We start from the raw sequence: 7,865 nt of genomic DNA, 5'->3' as shown, positions 1-7,865 counted from the left end.
TAGTTTTGCAATGATTGGAAGGACCTGTGAAATAGTTAAGGCACCTTCATTTGACCTCTTTAAGTGAATGTAGGATACTTATGTATTAGTTGCTGTAAAAATCTTTTTCCCAGCAGAATATGGAACTTTTCTCTTAGGGAAAATTTGAGAAGGAAGCAATTGCATGTCATGTCACTGGGGTGGCAAATTCTATTCATTTTAACTGTTGCCACAATATCCAGGGATTGATGCTGCCACAGGGAGGCATGCTTTATATGTCTTACTCCATACCCCTTCTCCTCTCTGCCTCTTTAACTCAGTAAGTTGTTGAGTATTTGGGACCCGGAAAGAGCCCAAAGAAAACTTGGTGGGCAAGTTCACTTCTGGAATGCAGAAAATATCTTAAAGGTTAGATTTTTATCATGATCTGAGCTAATGTTCTTTCCAGTGATTGAAGAGGAAAGTAACATTTGTAATCTCTTGAATCCAAAACTGGATATTAAGAAAAAACCTTCCTCCTTCCTGAGTTTATGACTTTTATCGTAGGTTTGTCAAATAAGACCATTTTGATCATAAACCATAAAATAGTTCAACAAGCAGCCCAGAATACTTGCCTAACAACACACATGATGTTTTCACTTGGTATCCTGGAGTTGGCTTGCCAACCTTAGTTTCTGTGATGTTTTCTAAAATGAGACTTGACAAAGTAGACCACCACCTGCACCATGTTTCCATAAATGTATTGTTAGCAAGTGGCCAACAGACTTTTGGGGGAAAGAAATTTCCTGTTTATACCCTGGTTTTGTTTCTAAGTTCAAGCCTTTAGTTTAAAAAAAATGTATATAGCAATTTAAAATATAGGACACAGTAACTTTTCAGCTCCCCTTGGAAAGTAGAAATATTTAGGAAACCTTGGAAAGACACTAAATAGTACTCTTAAGATCAAACCAATATTATGAAACAATATTCCACAGAGTAATATATATGCTGCAGTGTAAGAAAAAAAGAACTCATATCTCTAATATTATGACAGTAGTAAGGCTTAGTCTCTTAGGAGTTGGGGCAGCGTGTTGTATAATGACAAATTTGCAAACTGTAGAAATAGTTCAAGTTTTTGTGACTGTACAAAGTGTCAAATTAATTTCTATTTCACTGCCCGCTACAGCCTGCCGTGACGCCAGTGCCGCATATTTGCCAGTGGAGGAGATAAGCCTCAAGGTAGAGAATAACGTCCTGTGTTTACACGTTTGCACAGACTACACACTGTTAGGCATTTATGGCATATAGCTGGTGTTTGTTCCCAGAAATAACAGTGTTGAAGTAACGGGTCTCATCACCCCCATGTGACACAGAAACACAAAAACACTTTTGATCATAGAATTGTTTCCTCAGAAGCCAAATTAGCTTGCAGAATAACAGAGCTCTTGATTTACTGTTTGCTTGAGATAGTTTTCACTACAGGCTGGTAATTCTGTGTGTTAGGAGAAATGGTTCAATATCTGCAGCTGGTGAATTTGGACTTTTATTAGTTCATTTTTTATATTAGATCAGGTGCAAGATTTTTAAAGTATGGTGAGTGTGTACCACTGCAAGCAAATTAGATGTCATTAGCACTAGAAACTGCAATTTGGGGAACTTAATCTGAATTTGTGATTTGATTGGCCCACTAGAGTTTTCTTTTGTTCAGACTGTTTATAGACTTAATGAGCTAAATGTCACGCATATTTGTAAAGAAATAGACTTTTTGGTCCATTTTGGGAATGAGAGGCACTCCTTGGTCTTTATGAATGACAGGTTACTATTTTGCCTTATTGCTTAACTTCATGTAGTGAAATAAAGCAGACAAAGCTTGAATGTGTCTTGTTTGGTTTCATGATGGCTGATTGGAGTAGCATGCCAGTGCTTGGGGAGGGTGGAGTCCGCAGTTAGCCTGAGAGTCAGTGGGGCATGCTCCCTTCTCATTTCTTAAAATGAACTAAGGTAAAACCTCAACTTAGTTCACTGTAACATTATATAGGTAGATGTTGCTTGAGCTCCCTATCCCAGAACTGTTGTGTAAATGTTACATTGTTAGGACTCTACCAACTTTTCTCCTGGATCATTGCTTGCAAAGATACCTTTTAAATGTACAAGTAGCCACTCATCCACTTTCATTTGTATTCAGCTTTTCCCTCCTCTTATTGTAGTGAATTGTTCATGTTCCTCTTATCTAAAGCCAGTGCCACCACTTACTGTGCTCAGTTTCACCTTCTTACCTATTCAAGGAATGCACTTCAGCAGTTTCTCCCCCTCCCTCTCTTGCATCATTTCCATTGGCATGCTGTGATTTATCTTAAAAAATTGATCTAACACCCCTCTTCAACCACCACTCCATTTTTCTATTCCCTTTTCAGCAAAGCTGCCAGCTTTACCTTCTAATTCCTCCTCCCATTTTCATCTGAACCCATTCCACTTAGGCTGCCACCACCACCACATCACCAAAGCAGTCCTTGTGAAGGTCCCCAGCAGTCCACACCGTTAAATACAATGGTCAGTTGTCAGTTCTTACCTCTTTAGTGCGTGGGTAGCATCTACCAGCGGATGCCTCCCTGCTTGAAAGAATTAATTCTCTTGGTTTCTGGAACACAGCTCTCCCGGTTTTCCTTGTGCCCTTCTGGCAGCGTTGCTTCTGTGCCCTTTGCTAGTTGTGGCCCATCTTCCTAACCTTGGAGCATACGCCAGGTCTTATTTCTATACTCACTGTGAGTGACCTCACCCATTTTCCAAGCCATTCCCAATTTACGTACCAGCCCTGGTCCGTGAAAGTCCAGAACCACAGTCTGGATGTTCTGTTGCCGCATCTGCCTCTCCAGCACATTCATCCCTAACTAGATGTCTTCCAGTAGGTGGCTCAGTAGTAAAGAATCTGCCTGCAAGGCAGGAGACACCGATTCAATCCCTGGGTGGGGAAGATCCCCTGGAGGAAGAAATGGCAACCCCCACCAGTATTCTTGCCAGGAAAATCCCATGGACAGAGGAGACTGGCAAGCTGCCGTCCATGGGGTCACAAAGAGTCAGACATGACTGAAGCGAATGAGCGGGTGGCAGTTGTGTACCTTCAGTTGCTCACATCATCACACATCACCAGTGACTCCTCTTACATGCCACACCTGGTAAGTCAGCAAGAACCCCTTTCAGTTCTGTCTTCAAACTGTGACCACTCCACACCCTCTCCAGTGTTACTATTCTGGGCTAAGTCAGAGTCATCCACATAGACCCCTAGATGATTAATCCGGTAAGGTCTAAATTGATCTTGAAGCCATCCTGGTCCCTGCCCCACTCTTTAGTCAGTTCTCAGCATAGCAGCCAGAATCATTTTGCTGCTTAAAATCCTTAGGCTTCTTAGCTTGCTCAAGAGCAAAACAAAGTCCTTACAATAACTTAGGAGGACCTATAGGAACTGAACCCCACTGCCTCCCACTACTTCCCTGAATTCATCAAGTACATCCCTGTGTTCACTGCATCCCAGCCACAGGGGTCTCCTGTTCCTGAGTCACCCCAGGAGGCACCCTCTCAGGGTCTTTGCACTGGCTATTCCCTCTGCCTGGAGAACTCTTCTCCTAGACTTCTGTACGACCCAAACCCCCACCAGTCAGATCTATGTTTAATTGCTTCCTCCTTAGGCTTTCTACGACCTCTCTAGGTAATCATGTAAACTGCCCTCTGCTAATAGACACATATCCACCTTCTTTGCTGCTTTTTTCCCCAGTAGCACTAATCACCATCCAGCAGTATATACTACTTTATTGATTCATTGTACTAGAATATAAGTTCCATAGTGTTTCTTTTTTTTTAACTGATAGATCTGCAGAGCATAGAGCTGCTGCTGCTTCGCTTCAGTCGTGTCCGACTCTGTGTGACCCCATACATGGCAGCCCACCAGGCTCCCCTGTCCCTGGGATTCTCCAGGCAAGAACACTGGAGTGGGTTGCCATTTCCTTCTCCAGTGCACAAAAGTGAAAAGTGAAAGTGAAGTCGCTCGGTCGTGTCCGACTCTTAGTGACCCCATGGACTGCAGCCTACCAGGCTCCTCCATCCGTGGGATTATCCAGGCAAGAGTACTGGAGTGGGGTGCCATTGCCTTCTCCGAGAGCATAGAGCAATGCCTGGCAAGTAGCAGGCAACTAGTATTTGTTAAATAATACCATCTGCCTTTTTCTTGTTTACATAGCTGTTGACCTTTTATCTTTAAAATGTATATATAATATGTATCTTTTATAGATATATAATATGTATCATACATATATGCTTTTTTTGGTCATAAGCCAAATATCTTACTTGCTTTGACCTCTCTTGTGCTGGTGTCACCTCTGCCTAGGATACTTTTTCCTCTCTGTGCCTTCTCCAGAGTTAATTTCCTGCTCTCACCTCTCTCTCCATCCCATTTAGATGTGGTCTTAATCTTTAGCACCTAACCTTTCCAGGGCATTTGCCGCTTCCTAATACTGGGTTTTGTATGTGTATCGCTCCTTTGCTGTATTGCACACCCCTACAGAGCCAAATCCAGGCCCTTTTGTAATGTTTCTTCCACTGGATTGACCAAAAAGTTTGTTAGGCTTTTCCCATTAACTGTTAAGGAAAAACTCAAACGAACTTTTGAACCAACCCAGTATATTCCAGTCAAAGGGTAGACTGGAGTAAATTAAAAAACTCAAGAGCTAAATCACTTGCTCAATTGCAATATAGTTGATACTTGAGTAGTGCACAGTGCAGGGGTTAAGAACACTGCCACTGGGGTAAAACCTGTGTGTAAGTTTATAGTTGGGCTCTGTATCCATGGATAAAACCAAGTTGCAGATTGTGTAGTACTGTAGTATGTGTTTATTGGACAGGGGGCAGGGAGTGTGTATGAGTGGACCCATGCAGTTCAAACCTGTGTTGTTCAAGGGTCAACCTTTATCTATCCCCCTTTATCTGTCTACACAAGACAGTGAAGCAAAAGTAACATTAAATAACATGGACTCAAACAGTCAAAAAGTTGTTTCATTTTCATGCCCTGCTCCCCTCCCCACCCATCTTTCTGTTACATCAAAGGTAAAGTATCAGTTCTTTTATGTAACACACACACACACACACACATACATATATATATATATATATATATTATTGTATTTATTCATGGCTGTTCTGAGTCTTGATTGGTGCTCCAGGGCTTTCTCTAGTTTTGGAGAGTGGGGGCTACTCTTTGTTGAGGTCCCTAGAGCACACAGATTTCAGGAGTTGTGGCACACAGCTCCACAGCATGTGGAATCTTCCGGGACGAGGGATGGAACCCATGTTCTCTACATTGGCTTGCAGATTCTTATCCACTGGGCCCCCTGGGAAGTCCTATGTAACACTTAAAAAAACAACAACAACAACAAAAAAACGGGCTTCTGGCTCAGCCTTTGGCAGACAACAGTAGCTTACTGAAAAGTACTGTTTCGTTTTCATTGTATCTGTTCTTAAGGCTACATCTACACACGTGATACGATTTAACATTACCAAAGTGATTTTAAAAGTGTTCCTCTTAAAATATATTAAGTAAAAGGAGACTCAGAAGTTCCTCTTATGCCTGTGATGTAGATATCTGGAAAGGGTATCACCCTGACTCAAACAGAAAACTGGATAGATGACAAAATCATGCATTTTATTGGGTCTGTCAGATGGCCGATGTGGCACGGCAATCAACTAGCCTTAATTTCAAGGATGGACAAACCCCTCCAAGGAGACAGGATGTAGACCTGCTCACCTGTAGCAGAGTGTGGGAGAAGTGTTGACCACCATATACGCAGATAAGAGAAAATCGACTAAAATATTAAAGAATTGCTAAAGACCAAACTGAAGCTAAGATGATAGTATAAAACCCCTGGGAGCCTGAGATATAGAGGGACCATGGATGCGTGGACCAGCTCTTTCCAAAAACTCTACCCCATGTTCGTGAGAAAGACGTGCGAGGAGTAGGGGTGCTGGACCTCTGTAGAGCCTCCCTGGGTTTGGAGACGTGCAAAGGAAGGAGGCATAGGAAAGTCGTGAAAACTTGCTTCTCCCTGCCTAGGTCCTTACCTCAGTAAGAGCAAAAAGGCCTAAGCCACCGGGGAGAAAGGGGAGCAGAAAACCCTGTCTACATAGGGCACAGGTAAAGACTCATTGCTGCTGGGCCAAGGTAAGAAAAAAACCTCTGCTCTTGGAAGGGACAGGATTCAATCCTGAGCCCCAGGATTTTATACCAATACCATTAAAGGCCTCCTGCAAATGCAAGAGGGGCAGGAAACTCCCCCTTCAAGACCAACCACAGATACAAGTTGGGGTTTGGCTGCCACAGAACGGAGGGACAAGAATGCTGAGAAGAGACTCATTCCCAAGTCTGGGCACAAAGGACTTAAGACTGAGGCTGAATTAGAACAAAGAACCCTGACTTCTCTCTGACTACCAACCCAGCAAGCAGTTGCTGGGGGCATGGGCAAAGGGCATAGAGACCTGTCGTTATGGTGCAGGTATGCACAACAGCGGAAAGCTAAGGATGAACACTTGAGAAAAATTCTACAGTCCCAACCAAAAGACAAAATAACATTCACTTCGGTTCAGTCGCTCAGTTGTGTCCAACTCTTTGCGACCCCATGAATCGCAGCACGCCAGGCCTCCCTGTCCATCACCAACTCCCGGAGTTCACTCAGACTCACGTCCATCAAGTCAGTGATGCCATCCAGCCATCTCATCCTCTGTCATCCCCTTCTCCTCCTGCCCCCAATCCCTCCCAGCATCAGACTCTTTTCCAATGAGTCAACTCTTCGCATGAGGTGGCCAAAGTACTGGAGTTTCAGCTTTAGCATCATTCCTTCCAAAGAAATCCCAGGGCTGATCTCCTTCAGAATGGACTGGTTGGATCTCCTTGCAGTCCAAGGGACTCTCAAGAGTCTTCTCCAACACCACAGTTCAAAAGCATCAATTCTTCAGCGCTCAGCCTTCTTCACAGTCCAACTCTCACATCCAGACATGACCACAGGAAAAACCATAGCCTTGACTAGACGGACCTTTGTTGGCAAAGTAATGTCTCTGATTTTGAATATGCTATCTAGGTTGGTCATAACTTTCCTTCCAAGGAGTAAGCATCTTTTAATTTCATGGCTGCAGTCACCATCTGCAGTGACTTTGGAGCCCCCCAAAATAAAGTCTGACACTGTTTCCACTGTTTCTCCATCTATTTCCCACAAAGTGATGGGACCAGATGCCATGATCTTCGTTTTCTGAATGTTGAGCTTTAAGCCAACTTTTTCACTCTCCTCTTTCACTTTCATCAAGAGGCTTTTTAGTTCCTCTTCACTTTCTGCCATAAGGGTGGTGTCATCTGCATATCTGAAGTTATTGATATTTCTTCCGGCAATCTTGATTCCAGCTTGTGCTTCTTCCAGATCAGCATTTCTCATGATGTACTCTGCATATAAGTTAAATAAGCAGGATGACAATATACAGCCTTGACATACTCCTTTTCCTATCTGGAACCAGTCTGTTGTTCCATGTCCAGTTCTACCTGTTGCTTCCTGACCTGCATACAAATTTCTCAAGAGGCAGGTCAGGTGGTCTGGTATTCCCATCTCTTTCAGAATTTTCCACAGTTTATTGTGATTCACACAGTCAAAGGCTTTGGCATAGTCAATAAAGCAGAAATAGATGTTTTTCTGGAACTCTCTTGCTTTTTCGATGATCCAGTGGATGTTGGCAATTTTATCTCTGGTTCCTCTGCCCCTGAACCAGCCTGAACATGAGGAAGTTCACAGTTCACATATTGCTGAAGTCTGGCTTGGAGAATTTTGAGCATTACTTTACTAGCATGTGAGATGAATCCAATTGTGTGGTAGTTTGAGCAT

This window comes from Bison bison, unplaced genomic scaffold, assembly GCF_000754665.1.
Source record: "Bison bison bison isolate TAMUID 2011002044 unplaced genomic scaffold, Bison_UMD1.0 scf7180017864291, whole genome shotgun sequence".
NCBI lineage: Eukaryota > Metazoa > Chordata > Mammalia > Artiodactyla > Bovidae > Bison > Bison bison.
Note: the sequence above shows the minus strand (reverse complement) of the source record.